The 17,398-nt window shown below is 42.5% G+C and overlaps 1 protein-coding gene across 1 annotated transcript in view; it reads right to left on the bottom strand.

Annotated features, from left to right (window-relative positions):
* Positions 1-14,415, bottom strand: part of SNAP23 (synaptosome associated protein 23) — a 38,747-nt gene extending 24,332 nt beyond the window's left edge. Inside the window, exon 1 of the mRNA XM_075530722.1 lies at positions 14,291-14,415. The gene's annotated coding sequence lies outside the window, so the exon portion shown is untranslated. The remainder of the gene's footprint in view (positions 1-14,290) is intronic.
* Between the last annotated feature and the right edge of the window lie 2,983 nt (positions 14,416-17,398).

Here is a 17,398-nt window from a genome sequence, read left to right as displayed (position 1 = left end):
AGGGCCATTCGACCCCCAAAGGGATCACGACCCACAGGTTGAGAACCGCTGGTCTAGGACATCTGCTACAGTGCTCTTTCCAACTGTGATACTCATGTATTATAAAATCTACTTGTAAAAAAAAATCTACTTGTCTCACTGTCCAACAGGGTCACTGTGAGTAGAAATCAGCTACACTTTATGCCAACTTGCACCTGTGTGAATGTGTAGGGATAGAGTCCAACCTATCAATCAGGATGGCTCCTTAAGGGTGTGGCCTTTTTATAAAAGACACTGCGAACTACTTCTTGCCCCTTGCCTTCCTCCTCGCTGAGACTCTGTGTCTACCTCAGGGGTGGACCCACGTGGGATTCAAGTGACTCTGCACCCACCAGCCTGTGATCTCCCTGCTTCCAACTGCACCTTTCACTGTCATCAGCATGCAGCGACATGAATCTGAAGAGGGCTTTGGCTAGCAGCAGACCAATGGACTTGATTTGAACTGTATCCCTTTTTGATACAAAATTGCTTCTTGATGGAAAGTTCTTTCTTATGTGTCACCAGTTTGTTTCTCAGACAGAGTAGAACTGCCTCCGTGTTTCCCTGGCTGCACATCTTTACAGAAGCAACTGCCACTTCTTCCTCCCACAGTGACTAGTCTGCTCAAACTGCAGACATTGGGTTAACTAAGCACTCACCTACAGGGTGCCATCGCTACCCCTTATCCTGGGGCAGGGGACACATTTTTGGGATAAGAAAACCAAGTCTTTCAAATTGTACAATTTTGTAATTGAACTCTTCAAGGCTATGTTTTTAAATCTAATCATTTTATTGGGGGCTTGTACAACTCTAATCAGAATCTATCCATCCATCCATCCCTGTCAAGCACATATGTACATCTGTTGCCAGCATCATTCTCAAAACATTTGCTTTCAAGGCTATTCTTAATGATTGCAAGTCAGTATTTGCTATCTACTTAGTAAAGCTCCATATAGGCTCAGCGAGAGACTTAAATGCAAATGTGACCTTTGTAAAATGGAAGATTCTAAGAGCTCTTCCTTCTAAATTAAAAACAAAACAAACAAAAAAAGCACACAGCTGACAGGTGGACATGAAGAATCCTCCTGGCATGGCAAGGAGGTCATTTTGAAGGACATTTCCTTCAGTGAACGCAATACTGTTTCATTTTTGCTTTGTTTTCCTCCCCTGGGCAGATGACACACAAGATAGAGAACAGACATCTAGAAAGTTTTCAGTATTCGGCATTCTGACATAACGACTCAGCTGCCTATGACTTCTATACTGGATTCTTGAGGGTGTTGAGCACGTAATTGCTGGAAATGAAAGTAGGAGAGAAAAAGTAAAATTGCAAGGGAAAGGACAAAGAAGCAAATGACACTCTTCCTTAAGCTCTTATTAGCCTTTGCTAAACTACTCACAAGCCTCAGGCAGGGCAACAGCAGAATTAGCCTTATACATACTCATTATCATCTCAGGAGAGTTTCTTCTGGATTCAAGAAAAGGCTACCCAGAATGCTGATATACAGAGAATGAGAAAAGTGGTGGGGAAATCGCTTGACACAAGATCTCAATAAATTTACTTTTCTCAAATTTAATCTAATGGAATTGTTAGCTGTGCCATTTTGCCAATGCTCTTGGGAACTTAATCCACTTCTGTGGACTTTTGAGGGGAAAACGGATGATTCCTTTATACCCTGTCTGGTTCACTTAGGTTTACTAAAAGAATTCGATATTTTTTGAATGTTAGGAAAGAAAACAAGAAACACTACTTTTAACACAATTTGATAAAATCTGTGTTTCTTTTTGGCATACGTTTCCCAGACTTTAATGCTAATCACCGTATTTGCAATAGGGGTAATTTCTGAACATAGCAGAGTCGCATAGTGGTTAGGAGTGGGAGCTCCAGAATTCAAATTCCAGCCCCTCACATATCTGAGGCCAGCTACCTAACCCCTAAACCTCAATGTATTGCTTAAAAGAATCTATTTCATAAGCTTTTTAAATAAGTATTTGAGAAAGATAACGCTTACAAAGTGCTCAGCAACATGCAGTCTAATATTATTACTAAAGTAGAAAGAATTAGTAGGCAAACAGAAAAGCTTATAAATAATGCTCAATGAGAGACATTAATATAAATAGAAAATAATAGCTACTAAATACCAACTGTGTCATCTGCAGGACTAAAGGTGAAAATTACAGTTGATGCTGCATAGGGATACATACAAGCTATTTTCATGCCCACCAAGAGTTTGTATACATGTATACGTAAGAGGTACCAAACAGGTGTAAATTAAACCAAGTTTCCTTTTCTAAGTACCAGTTCTAGCCAAATATATGAAGGGGCTCAAAAAGTTCATGGAAAAAGTAAATAGAAAGATAATGTAATTTGTCCACAAATCTCTTTAAACCCTCTTGTATATAACATTGCATGTCTGAAAAAATTAAAGATTGTCCTTAAAATGCTTCCTTCATTTCTGGCTGGACAAAGAATAAGGAACAAACTCACATCAGCCATTAAAAGGAACTTCCATTACAAAGATTAGCACATGAAGTATGCAAAGTAAGACTAATGAACTAATAAACAGTAAACAAACAAACAAGACATGCACTATAATCACCCAAAAGGAAAAACATGGGTAGTAAGAAGTCTAGAAGCGAATCATCAAAATACTACCAAAAACACACACTCACAGCTATCAATTCTGACTTACAGTGACTCTAAAGTAGGTTTTCAAGACTAGAACTCTTTACAGGAGTAGAAAGCCTCAGCCTTCTCCCAAAGAGCAGGCTGGTGGTTTTGAACCACTATGTCATGAGGCTTTCCTTCTCCCCGCGATGGAAAAATGGACAAACAGACTTTGGTGTACATATGGAACACTACACATCGCTAAACAATAAAGATGAAACTGTGAACACCTCATGACGTGGATGGAGTTAGAGGATGTTATGCGGAGTAAAGTGAATAAAAAGCAAAAGGCCAAATATTGTATGAGATGACTTATTTTTTTTTAATCAAGAAAAGGTTTTCATGCCAAAAGAAACAGGCTTTGATGATTGCCAGGGTGAGACGAGGAAGATGGCAAGGAGACGCAGCCTAGTATTAAGTTTGCTTAAGGGGAAGACTGTCGCCTACAAGAGGGAAGTAGGGGGAAGAAGGGGAAGGGGTGGGTGGGAGAAACAGAACAAGCCATTGAGAGGTTTGATAAGTTGTTTAAAACTGTGAATTCAAAAATAATGATCTGGCATGTATACCCCACCTAATTCACAATTTTAAACAAGTTTTCAATGTAGTTATATTACTTATTTTCACACACTTATTTTCATCAGAAAATGTAATGGTAACATGACAAAAAATGGAACAGAATTTTAAGATTGGAGAAAATGGATTCTGTAACCCAGTTCATACACACAACACTACTTCTTAGCCTTTCTTTAGAGAGGCCTTCCAGTGAACCCGCATGGTCAGCACACAGAAGCTTGTACAAACATTACCACCGTTTACACGGATTGCAAGTCTAAAACAAAACCGCATAGAAATGACACAGAAGAGCATTAGTCCTCGATGCTCGATAACTAAAGCTTAGAGAAAAGGCATTTGTGAAGGCTTTGGTTGGGAAGCATTTCATGTTAGGTGGGGTCTGAGCATGTTCTTTAAACAAAGATCCCACAGCAAAAGCACCCACTCGGTGTACCTCGAGCCATGAGCTAGTCGGTGCATTCTAGGTGCCTAGTGAAATACCGAGGAAGCACCGGAAGCCCTCACTCATCTGTAGCAGGACATTTGGAGGACAGCTACTTGGCCAGCTAACTGCAAGAGATCCATATTTGTACTGATTCCAAAGGAAGGGACTCTAACAAAATGCTCAAATTACACAAAAATATATCATATGCAAGTAAAATTTTGCTGAAGATCATACAGTGGCAGGGAGCTAGCTACCAAAGGTTCAGGTACTCAGAAGAGGCTATGGAATAAGGGATATTATTACTGATGTCAGATGGATCATGGCTAAAAGCAGAGAATACCAGAAAGATGTTTACTTGTGTTTTATTGATTATGCTAAGTAATTCGACTGTGTGGACCTTAACAACCTCAACAGCCTAAGAAGGAAAATTCCAGAATGCTACACTGTACTCGTGAGGATCAAGAGGCAGTTGCATGAACAGAACAGGAAATATGGCATATTTTACAATCAGCAAAGGTGTGTGTTATATCAGGATTGTATCCTTTCAACCTTACTTATTCAATCTGTAAGTTGTATACAGGGAAGTTGTATTTTTTGAAGCTATATTATATGAAGAATTTGGAATCAATATTGGAGGAAGGCTTAATAACTTGTGATATGCAGATAACACAATCTTGCTTGCTGAAAGTGAGGAGGACTTGAAGCACTTGCTGATGAAGATCCAGGATTACAAGATTGTATGAATTACAACTTTAAGAAAATAAAACTCCTCACAACTAGGCCAATAAGTAACATCATGAAATAGGAGGAAAAAATTGAAGCTGTCAAGATTTTCTCAAGTCGGATCCACAATCAATGCTCATGGAAGCAGCAGTCAATAGATCAAATGATGCATTACCTCATGTAAATCACATGCTTAAGACCTCTTTAAAGTTGAAAAGCAAGAATGTTACTTTGAGGACTAAGGTGCGCCTGACTCAAAACATGTATTCTCAATTCCTTCATATGCATGTGAAAGTTGGACACTGAATAAGGAAGACGGAAGAAAAATCTGTGCACTAGAATTATTGTGCTGGCAAAGGGTATTGAAAGCACCATGTACTGCCAAGAGAACAAAAGCACACACAAAATAAGTAAATAAATAAAATTTTTAAAAGGAACAGACAAATCTGTCTTGTAAGAAACCTGCTGGAATGCTCCTTAGAAGCAAGACAGAGAGACTGTCTCGTGTACTTTGGACATGTCAGGAGACACCAACCAGTGCCTGGAGGACAGCATGCTGGACAAGTCATGCAACAGACTGGGAAAGTACCACTAAAAAACAGGAACCAAAAAGAAGACCAAATTTACACTTTGGTTTTACAGAAACCTCCACTTTAACTACCGGCTTGATGCGCCACACCTGGTCTTCACGGCCGGGTTAACTTCCGTAATTCGACTAGACATGAACTGGCTGAAAGGCAGACTGAAATGCGATTGGCATCACTTCAATTGACCCCATCGAAAAGAAAGGCTGGGAACAGAATAGCGGGGTGCTCAACAAGAAAGCTGCTCAAGAGCTCAAGCTGGCAATCATCCAGGGCTCTGCAAGGAAGGGAGCTCCACCATCTGGGAGACACAGAACAGAATCTGACAGATACACCAAGAGTGGAAAGGCTCCTCCCTGCCTAAATCAAAGAGCCAGCCCAGCCAGCCAACTCTGATCACAAGTGCACCTTGAAGCTTTCTGATTCCAGGAGTCAAGTGTCACAGATAAAGAATGAAAGTCCCTGGAAATGATTATCTCCACAGTACATTAAAAGAGTCGCATTTCTTGTTTATATAAAAGGTAATACAGTATAGTGATTAAGTGCCTAATATTTGGAAACATAACAATTTCAAATCCAGGTTACGGCTTAATTAGCTTCCTTGTGGTGGTGTAGTGGTTAACACTTTGATCTGCTAACCACAAGGTCAGCAGTTTGAAACCAGCAGTCACCTTGGGAAAGAAAGATGAGGCTTTCTACTCCTTTAAAGAGTGAACAGTCTCAGAAACCCACAGGGGCAGTTCTACCCTGTCCTATAGGGTTGGTATGAGTTGGAATTCACTTGATGGCAATAAGTTTAGTTTGCATGGTGCTTCAGGTACCTAGTTAAGTAAGAATAATGTTGTTTTCAAGTGTTGTTAAAAAAGAGCTCTGGGCCACAAGTGAAATACTAAGCTGCTAACCTAACAGTGGTTTGAACCCACCAGTGTTTTTTCATTCCTTTAAAAATATATTTTTTATTTGTTTTGGTGAGAGTTTACATAGCAAATTAGAATCCCAATAAACAATTTCCATACATCTTGTCCAATGCCATTGTCTATATTTTTCACATATCAACATTTTAAAAGTGGTTCTCTTGATACAGTATTCACAAATCACACCTCTCCATGGTTAAATAAATCATAATCAGTTCCAGTGCTCCCTCTCCTTCCCAGGTTCCTTGTTTGCTCCCCAATCTCTTCACCCTTATCTCCCACCCCCTGATAAACCATTTCATCAGATTATTATCTCTCTACATCTACTCCTTTTGTGTCTCACAAACCGGGAAACCCAGCAGTAACAATAAAAACCAAAAACAAGATTAAATGGCAAGAATAAAATAATAATAATATCAAATACAAATAAAGACCCTCATCAATATTTAAAAATCTAGGGAAGAAATTTTTGTTGTGGAACAACCAAGAAATACTTGCACCTCGATCAAATTGGGTCAGGATGAAGGTTAAATTATACCATGATATATATATATCATGTTCGAGCCACCATAATCAAATCTACAATAATTTCTGTCTGATAGTAAAGCTGTTTGCGCCCCTTGCCTATGGCGAGAAGGGATCTGCCACAGGTTTAATCTAACTTTGCAGATGGATTTGGGGCTCCCACTTCCCCTCACAGCCTTCTACAAACTGGATGATCACAATTTAAGCTCTGATACTTTTCCCTTCACCATATTTGGATTTTGGTATTTGCATCTTTGGATCACACAGGCTGGTGTGCGTCTTCTATGTGGGCTTAGTTGATTCCTCCTTTAGATGGCTACTTACTTGAACACGAGACCCCAGACACTACTCCAATTAATAGCCAGCCACCATCTGCTTTCTTGAGCACACTTTACTCTGGCACCCTTATTTTAGCGATCCCTTCATGAAAGCGAGCATCAAGCAGGGCCATGTGATCAGGACTAACTAGCATGGTATTTTGGAATGGGGCTAGGTTTAAGTGGGGACCCAAAATCCACCTGCTTGTCCACAGGCTATGCAGGACTCGGACTTATTTGGCAGTCATATGATGACAAAAACAAGACCAACAAAAACCACAGCAACAAACCAGCAAGGAAAAACAAAACCAAACCAAGACCAAAAACAAATAAACAAAAGGCAGAAGAACAAAAATCCAGAGAAACAAAAAAGAACATCATTGTCAATCATCCCTCAGGGTATAAAGCGATTGCACTGATAGCATCAACAATCTCCCACTGACACAGAACTCAAGCCACTGTGGACATGAGTAGTCTATGGGAGTCCAGTTCCACCCACGAGCCACACCCCATGAGTTGTTGCCCTGAACAGTCAGATCTCCCAGTGGATTGAGCTCTGTTTACACTGAGCATGGGAATTAGTGCCAGGGGAAAACTCCCTCTATCAATTCTTTCTAGTGCAGATTCCTGCCCAACAGTTCAAAATCTGTCATACCAAGGCAAGGGAAGCACAGAGGTACTAAATATATGGTAATTCTGGGTCCTTTTACATCGATACCCACCCAACTAGGGGTACCACCCAATGTCCAGTGGTCGCCACTTCCCCAGGCCCGGGACAGCCACCCTCTGCTTCCTCTCCCATCAGAGTATCCCAGTCCCCAGTCCAAGGGAACAGCGAGCTTGGAGGCAGGGCCTCTATGTTGAGTCCCTCTGGGGTGGCCCCAGGGGGATGCCATGCTGCCTGCAAGGCTAGCGCCCAAGGTCATTATGCTGCTTGGTCGACAGCATGGTCCACTGAGGGTAGGATAGAAACATATTTGTAGTGTCTACCTAGGAACATAAAATCAGGTCTATTATGCCCCAAGGTCCCCTACAGTCACTGTTTAACATCCCTTCCAAACCCACCAGTCTTTCCCAGGGAAAAAGATGAAACAGCCTGCTTGTGTAAATATTACAGTCTTGCAAACTCTCTGGGCAGTTCTACTCTGTCCTACAAGGTTGCTGGGGCTCTGAATCAAATAGATGACCCTGAATTTATTTATTTGGTGTTTATCCTAACTTATTTATTTGTGTCCATTAAATTCCAAGTCTAATGAACTCTTTTTGAAAAGTATGATTTTAGAGTAAGACATGCAACAATATAAAGCCAGGCAGGAATATGGAGAAGTGTGTGTGCCCGGGGGCCTACTAGAGGGAGGCAGAGTGTGTTTAAAAGAAGACATGGTGCATGGCTTTGTATACCATGTCAAGCAGTTTGGATTTTATTTTATAAGCACCGAAGATCAACTGTCCTGACACAAATTTAAATCAAAGTTAGAGAACTCACAAAATCAACATGACGAGAAGACACCAGAAAAGCACAGTATCAGTTGTTTGAACATTTTAGTAACCAAACAAAAACAAATTCACTGCCATCGAGTCAATGCTGACTCATAGCAACCCCCTGTGGGTTTCCGAGACTGTGACCATTTACGTACAAACCCCAGTCTTTCTCCCTCAGAGCTGCTAGTGGTTTGAACTGCAGACTATGCAGATCGCAACCCTACTGGTAAGCAGTATTCCACCAGGGCTCCTCATTTTAGTAACAACACAACTGAACTAAAACAAAAATTGCCAGGAAAATTAAATGGATGCAGGAAAAAAATGTTCCTTCTGCCCAGTCCACTGTCAAAATTATAAAATGAACAAGTACATACTGTGGAGCCACTAGATGCATCTACTTCAAGCCTTTCCCCTCAAAGACCAGTCCCGATGCAGTGCACTGAATTCTTCCTAGCCATGATATTGCCAATCATCTCATATCACGTGAAAGTTAGACATTGGACAAGGAAGACTGAAGAAAAATCAATGTTTTGAATTATGGTGTTGAAGAATTTTGGAAGTACCATGAACTGCCAGAAGAACAAACTTATCTAAGGAGAAGTAGGGCCAGGAAGCTCCTTAGAAGTAAGGAGAGCAGCGCTGCCAGCCTGGGGTCCCAAGCAGCCAGGCCACAGTCCCGCGCATTTGTGCTGCTTCTATCTTTATAAACTCACTTGCATCACAAACCAGGCTTCGGCGTGAATTCTTTCTCAGGCAAAGCCAAGGACCAAGGTATTTCTCCCACAAGCGACCTAACAGGGAATGCTGGCAGTTTTTTGGAGACAATGGCTTCACATTGAAGGTGTTTTTCACCAAGGCAGCATGCTTTGGTCTTCTTTGGACACTTACAAACTACCTATACTTAAATGCCATAAAGAAAAAAACAAAAAAGCAAGGCGGGTGAAACGTCTTCTCAAGTACTTTGGACATATTATCAGGAAAAATGAGTCCCTGGAAATGACCTCGTTTTCAGAAGAGGAAGCTCCTCGGTTGACTAGACGGACACAGTAGGCTACAACAATGGGCTCACCAGCACGAATGTGAGGATGCGCAGGACCAGGCAGTGTTTCCTTCCGATGTGCGTAAGGTTGCTCTGACTAGACAGCACCTGAATAGCAGGCGTACACTCTTAAAGAATGTGCAGTAGAAGCCATACTCTTTGTAACTCCCACCAAATGATTTGGGGGAGGGCGTTAAGGGGAACCCTACGCAAATGAAGCATTTATGTCCCACCAAAGGGACTGGACAGCTTGCTTATAAAGTAAGTAAGGTAAGGTACATGGTACCCTTGTGGGAACAGAACTATGCAAATAAAGTATATGGAACCCTAATGAAGGGATTGGATAGTCTGGCCAAAAATACATCCAATTATTATCTGCCAATAGTACATTATTTTAAAATAGGAAATCCCAGAGCTGGGCATTTGAGATACCAAGACCACCACTAAGCAAGAGACACCGTAGTGGGGCACATCCTGTGGACCTGGGCCCCCTGTGCTGGGACCTGCCTGGACCAAGGAAATGGAGAGGAGTTCTAACACCAGAGGGGGTGAGAAGTGATGGCAAACAACAGCAACAGAGGCAGCAGAGCCAGGAGACTGGTGGGAGATGGCACAGTGGGCTTCCCGGCCCACAGAGCAGGAAGCCTACTGCTGCTGGGCAGGAGGCTTGATGGCAGAGTGGTGACTCCACACACTTTCCAACAAAGCTAAGCTTGCCAACTCGAGGGGTCGGCCAACCCATAGAACCAGAGAGCTGAGCACCTTGGGGTCCAGGCTTACTGGCAGAGTGGAGTGCTTCCGGGCACTTGCTGACAGAGCTAAAGAGCTCTGGAACACCTGCCTGACCAAGGCAGAGGCCAGGCTGGAGGGCCAAAGAGACAATGGCTGACAAAGAGACTGTACCCTGAGCCTTACCACATCCTGAATTGTCACCTATAACTTCCCTAACAAAGTCCACAATCATGAGTCCTGTCTATAAATTCTATGTGACCACTGCAACAAATTATCTATCCAGGAAAAAAAGCAGAGAATGTCATGTGAGGTGCCTCACATGGCGGCAGAGTTGGTAAGAAGGTTGAAGAGGAGGTGTGTCTGCCTTAGGCTGGTGAGCTCAATCAACTACCCTTCTCCCTGTGACTTTAGAAAAGGTCAGCTGCATTGCCACATCATTTTATACCCGCAGATCTGCTACTCTGTCAGCGAACAGGCCTGGAAGTAACGCTTGGAACTGGAATTAATGTTCAGCATTCTTGGATACAAACACAAGAGATTACAGATGCTAACATATACATAATGCAGAATACAAGCACAGCTTAAGAAAACAAAACAAAAAAAAAAAAAACGGGTTTCCAGGATGTCTGAGTCACAGGAACCAAAGGATTAATTCCAAGAAGAAGAAAAAGAGCTGATTTCACAAAAATGTCAAAGAGCAAACATCCTCTTTTTCTCTTTTGCTATTCTAGTCTGTTATCTGGTGAAACGAGATAAGTACATTTCTAGAATTGTTTCACAAGTAAAATGCCTTCACAGGGATAATTTTTAAGCCATTGGAATTCAAGTGGTAAGGAATTCAAGTGGTCCAAACTTAGTTTATTTTAAAATTGAGCAGATTAACCACTTCAACTGCATGAGGATAGCTGTCAACACTTCATCTGTCAGTTTGTGCTACTGTAGTGGCTTGTGTCTTATTATGATGCTGGAAGATAAACAATTGGTATTTCAAATACCAGGAGGGTCACAAATGGTAGGAAGGTTTTTAGAAGAGCTTCCAGATTAAGGCAGACTAGGAAGAAAGGCCTGACAGTCTACTTTCAAAAATTAGTCAATGAAAATATAATCACAACAGAATACTTGACCAATATAATGCTGAAAAGTGAGACACCCCCACCTTGGTTGGAAGGCACTACACAATAACCACAACAAGCCACTCAAACATATCAGCAATCATGAAGGTGACATATTTCATTCTGTTAAATACAAAGGTCACCATGAGTCAGAGGCAACTCCAGCAACTAGCAACCAAAGGAATGAATGAATGGCAATGTCAGAAAACCAGAAAGACACCACAACTGTTGGCGAGCATGAACAGAAACTAGAACCCTAATCCACTGCTGCCATGAAAAATAGCTTGCAGTTCCTCAAAAAACGCAAACAAACTAATGATGAGTAAAGGACGGAAACAAATGTCCTAAATCTGATTGTGGTGATGACTGTACAACTCGTCTTGGATGGGCCTGACCAGCTGAATTGTATGCCATGTGAATTATATGCCAATAAAACTGTTGGGGGAGAAAAGTAAACAGAAACATTGCCATATGGCTCAGGCACTCTATTCCTACACATAGACCCAAAAGACTGAAAGAGCTCAAACTCACAAACCAATGTTCATTGCAGCACTGCTCACAGTAAAACGTGAAACAACCCAAGTATCTACCAATACATGAATGGAAAACAAGATGTGATGTATCCATATAATGAAATACTCAACCATAAAGAGAAATGAAATGCTGATACATACTGTGACATGGATAAACTTTGATCACGTTATGCTAAGTGAATAAGTCTGATACAAAAGAACTATTGTATGATCTCATGTCTATGAAATATACAGAATACAGGGATGTGGGAGGTTCATGGGGAGCCAATATTAAGGAGTTCAAGAAGAAAATGTTTTAAAACTCATTTTGGTAGCAATTGTACAACACTGCTTGATGTGATTGAACTATGGAATGGTATGATGTTGGATTACCTAATAAAATGATTTGGAAAAAAAGAAATATCTAGAATACACAAATACAGAAAGACCAAAGTTTATTAGTGATTACCAGAAGTAGGTGAGAGGGGGGGGTATGGGAAGTTATTGCTTAAGGGGTACTGAGCATCTGTTAAGGATTATGAAAAAACAAATTGGAAATTGTTGGTTATACAATATGTGTATAAATACATATATATGTCCATACACACGTACACATGACTTCCCATGAATTTTTCCAAATAAAAGTGGACTAATCCTAAAAAGCATACATTGAGGTAATGTTTTCCAAAGTGAAGATGGTTTGATGGTATGATGGTTTCAGTGTTAAACTTTAGCAGTTGTATCTTTTAATAAAGTGTACTAGAAAAATGGTATAAATGGGGAACCAATCACATTGATCTACATAGAACCCTGGGGGATGGACAACAGAAAAGTGGGTGAAGGGAGACATCGGTCATAAATTATCAAGGGTGAGGGAGAGAGGGGGAAAAAATGAGGAGCTGATACCAAGGGTCCAAGTAGAAAGAAAATGTTTAGAAAGTGATGATGGCAACGAATGTACAACTGACCTTGACACAATGGATGGATGGTGATAAGAGCTGTATGAGCCCCAATAAAATGTAGAATGATAAAAAAGAAAGAAAAATGGTATAAAAGATATCAAAATCGTGATTTCAAGACTACCAGATGGGAACAGGTTAATGCTTAAAAAGGAGTCTGTTAAGAAGTAAAATAACCCTACATATGGTACTCTAAAAGGCAAAAATCATGATAGTGGTATGGCTCATGACAAGTGAACACCGACAAGCGACCAATGACATGGGGCTGCTGGGTTTGTCTGCTTTTTTCTTGGTTCCAGGTTGTGTTCTGATTAGGAAAAGATATGCCCCTTAATTATATGAGCTGTTACTGTATTTAAATTCTTTCAGAGCCAAAGAAACACATACCGCGATGCATGCAAACAGGCCACTGTGCTAGCCCCTAATAAAATGATTTTTTTAAATGCCACTGTGCTTAGGGAGAAGTGGGATACTGTTAGGAAGATAATGACATAAGAAGTCATTCCTGGATTAAGTGTCAATGAAACTGCTTTTTTTAAAAGTCATTCCTACTCTGCAAACTAAAATAATATCACATATGTAGTATATACTCACATGCTATGCACATTGAAAAAGTAAAAGAAATGGAAAACTAACAAAATTGAGAAATATTTAAGCTGTATTTTAATTACTTCCACACAACCTATCACAGGAGTGATAATGATATTGTGAAGTTGTTTCCCTTTTACACAAAGAATTTTACAATAAATGTTTGTTTTTGGTTTTTTTCCCCAAAACCTGTTCTTTCTACTTAAGCTGAATATGTTCTTTCCGATTAGATTTTGCCAAGAGACCACAATGACTAGTAACTGTAGGCACTAATTTAGTTGGTGGTAGAGCTATTTATTAATTCTTTTCTGTGTGTGCTATGAAATATTTGGAGATTAGATGTCAAAGGATTCCCACTAATGGTGTCTCATGAATTTCACACCTGTTATTTCTCAGAACAAGCAAAAATGTGAGCAAACCATTTCTACCTGGCCGCTGGCATCTGAAACCAAAGCATCACGTAAGAGCTTGTTCTCGGCTTTCACGAAGCAGAGAAATCCGTCAGAGCTGCCGACCACCTCTTCCAGTGCCCCCCCCCCCCATGACAAACGGCCAGCCCCAAGCACAAGGAAACTCCCTGCTGGTCTCCCTTCCCGGGCTTGAAGTCTTTTGGATTCGCCCTCAGCTGAAATCTAACCCCACGACGTAGACGTGACCAATGAGTAAGAGCAGCAGCCGTGTACTTGTCCCTTCCCTTTTTCTCCCAGTGTCCGCAGGACAGCCTCAAAGCAAGCCTGGACTTTCCTCGAGAGCGTGGACTCTCCCCGTGCCATGATCCCGAGTCCTTCAACAAGCTCGGAACTGTCCGATCACCGTCGTCCCCGTACGGTATCCTGTCCCCGACCTCAGCAGCAATATTGGGGCAAAAGCATCCCTGCGTGGGTTCCGGATCTCGGGAACCGCCATACCGTCACCCCTCTTCCGCGGGCGGATGGTCGCGCGGCGCCTCGCGTGCCCCCTCGGGGCCAGGCCTGCCGAGTCAGGGCCAGGGCAGCCCCTCAGCGATGAAACGCGACCCTTACGAATCTTTCAACCTTCACCACTGACTACTCTTCCTGCTCCCGACAGGGTCGCGACGCTCACCCGAGCCGCTCCCGAAGTCCCTTTTCGGGAGACTCACCAAGCAGTCGCGGCCACTCCTTTGGGTCGGCAGCTCGGACCAGCCAGACCGGACCTAAAGTTAGCCCCGTCTCTCGCGCCTGCGCGCGCCAGGCGAACGCGCCTGCGCACTCTTCCTGCTCCGCCGGCACGGCCACGCCCCTGAAGCTGCAGCCAATCACGGGCCGCGGGTTGAAAGATCCCTGCCACGCAGGCGGAGAGCCTGGGAACGCACCCGTTAGCCGGGTAGATTCCCGTGGTGTTACGCAACATCTACGCGGCGCCCACCGAGGGCCAGGCGCTGCGAGGGGGCGCAGGGGGTGTGCCTGCAGAGGAAATGAAGGGACTCTTCCTTGCCCTCCAGGATCTTTTGATCTACTTAAAGTCGCATATTGTTAGTTACCATAAAGTCGCTTTTGAGATCTGATACAAACAAATGATAGTGTATAGAAGACGGGGCTCTTTTCTATGCTCGCGTTACGGTCTCAGAAACTCACAGAGTCGCTATGAGATGGCAGAGTTTTTAGATTTTAAGTGTACTGAATACAGTGCATGACGCAGAGAAAACCTCAGGCTCTGTTGGAGCACAATAAACAAAACACTTCCTTCTAAGAGGTGTCTGCAAGGGTTTCTGGAGGAAGTGGTTTCTGACTCCTTAAAGATAAGTGGTGCTCCCTTGGAAGGAAGTCTGGGAGGGCTGGAGATAAGAGAGTTATCCAGGCTGTGAGAATTCACATGTCATTCTTTGCAGTTCATCTCGGTTACAGGTTTAGAGCTCATCATACATCTCTGGGTGAACAGGAAAATACTCTTCAAAGACTAGTAATGGCCAGACCTTAGACAACCCTGCATTTTCAGCCTAGGGAATCTGCACTTCATACTATGCCCACAGAGAGCTATGAAAGAGCTATAAAAATAGATTATTTTTATCACTTCCTCTATGGTCTTTGAGGGGAAAAAAATGAGTGTTTAGAAGAGAGAATCACCCATAGTCCTACAGGGGACAACACCAGAGACACAGTGTGGGAATTGCACTCGATCTGAACCCGCCACACGGAGGCAAAACACTAAGGGGGTGCAACAGAACAGCAAGGGAACTGAACTGTGAGGTCCCCAAGGAATGCTGAAGGTGGACTTTGGGGCCAGGGTGTGGTGCCCCAACAGACTGGACTGGAAAACACTCCTAAAGGCCGACAAACAGTCCTTGAACTAACTACAAGCTTTTCTTTCTTGTTGCATTTTGTTTTGCTTTTTTGTCATTGGTTTGTTGTTTTGTTGTATATTATTGCTTGGTTTCGTTCTGTCTTGTTTTTGTGCATGTTATTATCTCCGCAGGTCTGTCTAAATAAGATAGGCTGGATGAACAATCTGGAAGAGAAAACAGTGGGACCGACAGTTCCGGGGAGCTATGGGAGAGGGGACGTGGGGGGAATGGTAGTGGTGTTAACAAACCCAGGGACAAGGGAACAAGTGATCCAAATCGGTGGTGAGGAGGGTGTAAGAGGCCTGGTAGGGCATGATCAAGGGTAATGTAACCAAGAGGAATTACTGAAACCCAAATGAAAACTGAGCATGAAAGAGAGACAATAGGAAAGTCAAAGGAAATAGAGGAAAGAGCTGGGAGGCAAAGGGCATTTATAGAGGTCTAAATAAAGGCATGTACATATGCAAATATATGTATATATGAGGATGGGGAAATACATCTATGTGCATATATTTATAGGTCTAGTATTAAGGTAACAGATGGACATTGGGCCTCCATTCAAGTACTCCCTCAATGCAAGGATACTTTCTTCGATTAAATTGGCATTCTATAATGTTCACCCTCCCGACACAACTGCTTAAGACAAAGCGGGTGAATAAGCAAAAGTGGTGAAGAAAGCAGATGGTGCCCAGCTATCAAAAGATATAGCATCCGGAGTCTTACAGGTTTGAAGGTAAACAAGCGACCATCTAGTTCAGAAGCAACAAAGCCCACATGGAAGGAGCGCACCAACTTGTGCTATCACGAGGTGTCGAAGGGATCAGGTATCAGGCATCAAAGAACAAAAAATCATATCATTGTGTGCTCACCTCCCTAATAAGATCGCTGAAGACAAATGGGTGCATAAGCAAATGTGGCGAAGAAAGCTGATGGTGCCCAGGTATCAAATGATACAGCATCTGGGGTCTTAAAGGCGTGAAAATAAACAATTGGCCATCTAGCTCTGAAGCAACAAAGCCCACATGGAAGAAGCAACACCAGTCTGTGCGATCACAAGGTGTCGAAGGGATCAGGTATCAGGCATCATCAGAACAAAAAATGATATCATAGTGAATGAGAGGGGGAGTGCAGAGTGGAGACCCAAAGCCCATTTGTAGGCCACTGGACATCCCTTTACAGAGAAGGGTCTTGGGGAGGAGGAGAGCCAGTCAGGTTGCAGTGTAGCAACAATAAAACATATAACTTTCCTCTAGTTCCTAAATGCTTCCCCGCCTCCCCAATGATCCCAATTCTACCTTTCAAATACAGCTAGACTAGAGGATGTACACTGGTACAGATAGGAACTGGAAACAGTGAATCCAGGGCAGATGATCCCTTCAGGACCAGTAGTATGAGTGGCAATACTGGGAGGGTGGGTTGGAAACGGGGAACCAATTACAAGGATCTACATGTGACCTCCTCCCTGGGGGATGGACAGCAGAAAAATGGGTGAAGGGAAACGTTGGACAGGGCAAGATATGACAAAATAATAATTTATAAATTATCAAGGGTTCATGAGGGAGGGGGGTGCGGGGAGGGAGGGGAAAAATGAGGAGTTGATGCCACGGGCCTAGGTGGAAAGCAAATGTTTTGAGAATGATGAGAGCAATGAATGTACAAATGTGCTTTACACAATTGATATATGTATGGATTGTGATAATAGCTGTAAGAGCCCCTACTAAAACGATTAAAAAAATAAAGCAAGAGAGTGAGTCATCTTTTCCTAAGGTTGAAGCCTGAAAAGTACCTTTTGAATTTATTACCACAGGAACCTTTGGTGAACTAAGTGAAAGTAGTTTGGTGAAATGTTGTTGTCAGGCGCCATTAAGTCAGCTCTGACCCATAGCAACGCTATGCACCCTGTTCTGGAATGGTGAGGTTGAAAAA

The sequence above is a fragment of the Tenrec ecaudatus genome, chromosome 14 (genome assembly GCF_050624435.1).
Source record: "Tenrec ecaudatus isolate mTenEca1 chromosome 14, mTenEca1.hap1, whole genome shotgun sequence".
NCBI lineage: Eukaryota > Metazoa > Chordata > Mammalia > Afrosoricida > Tenrecidae > Tenrec > Tenrec ecaudatus.
This window is presented reverse-complemented; position numbering and strand designations above follow the sequence as displayed.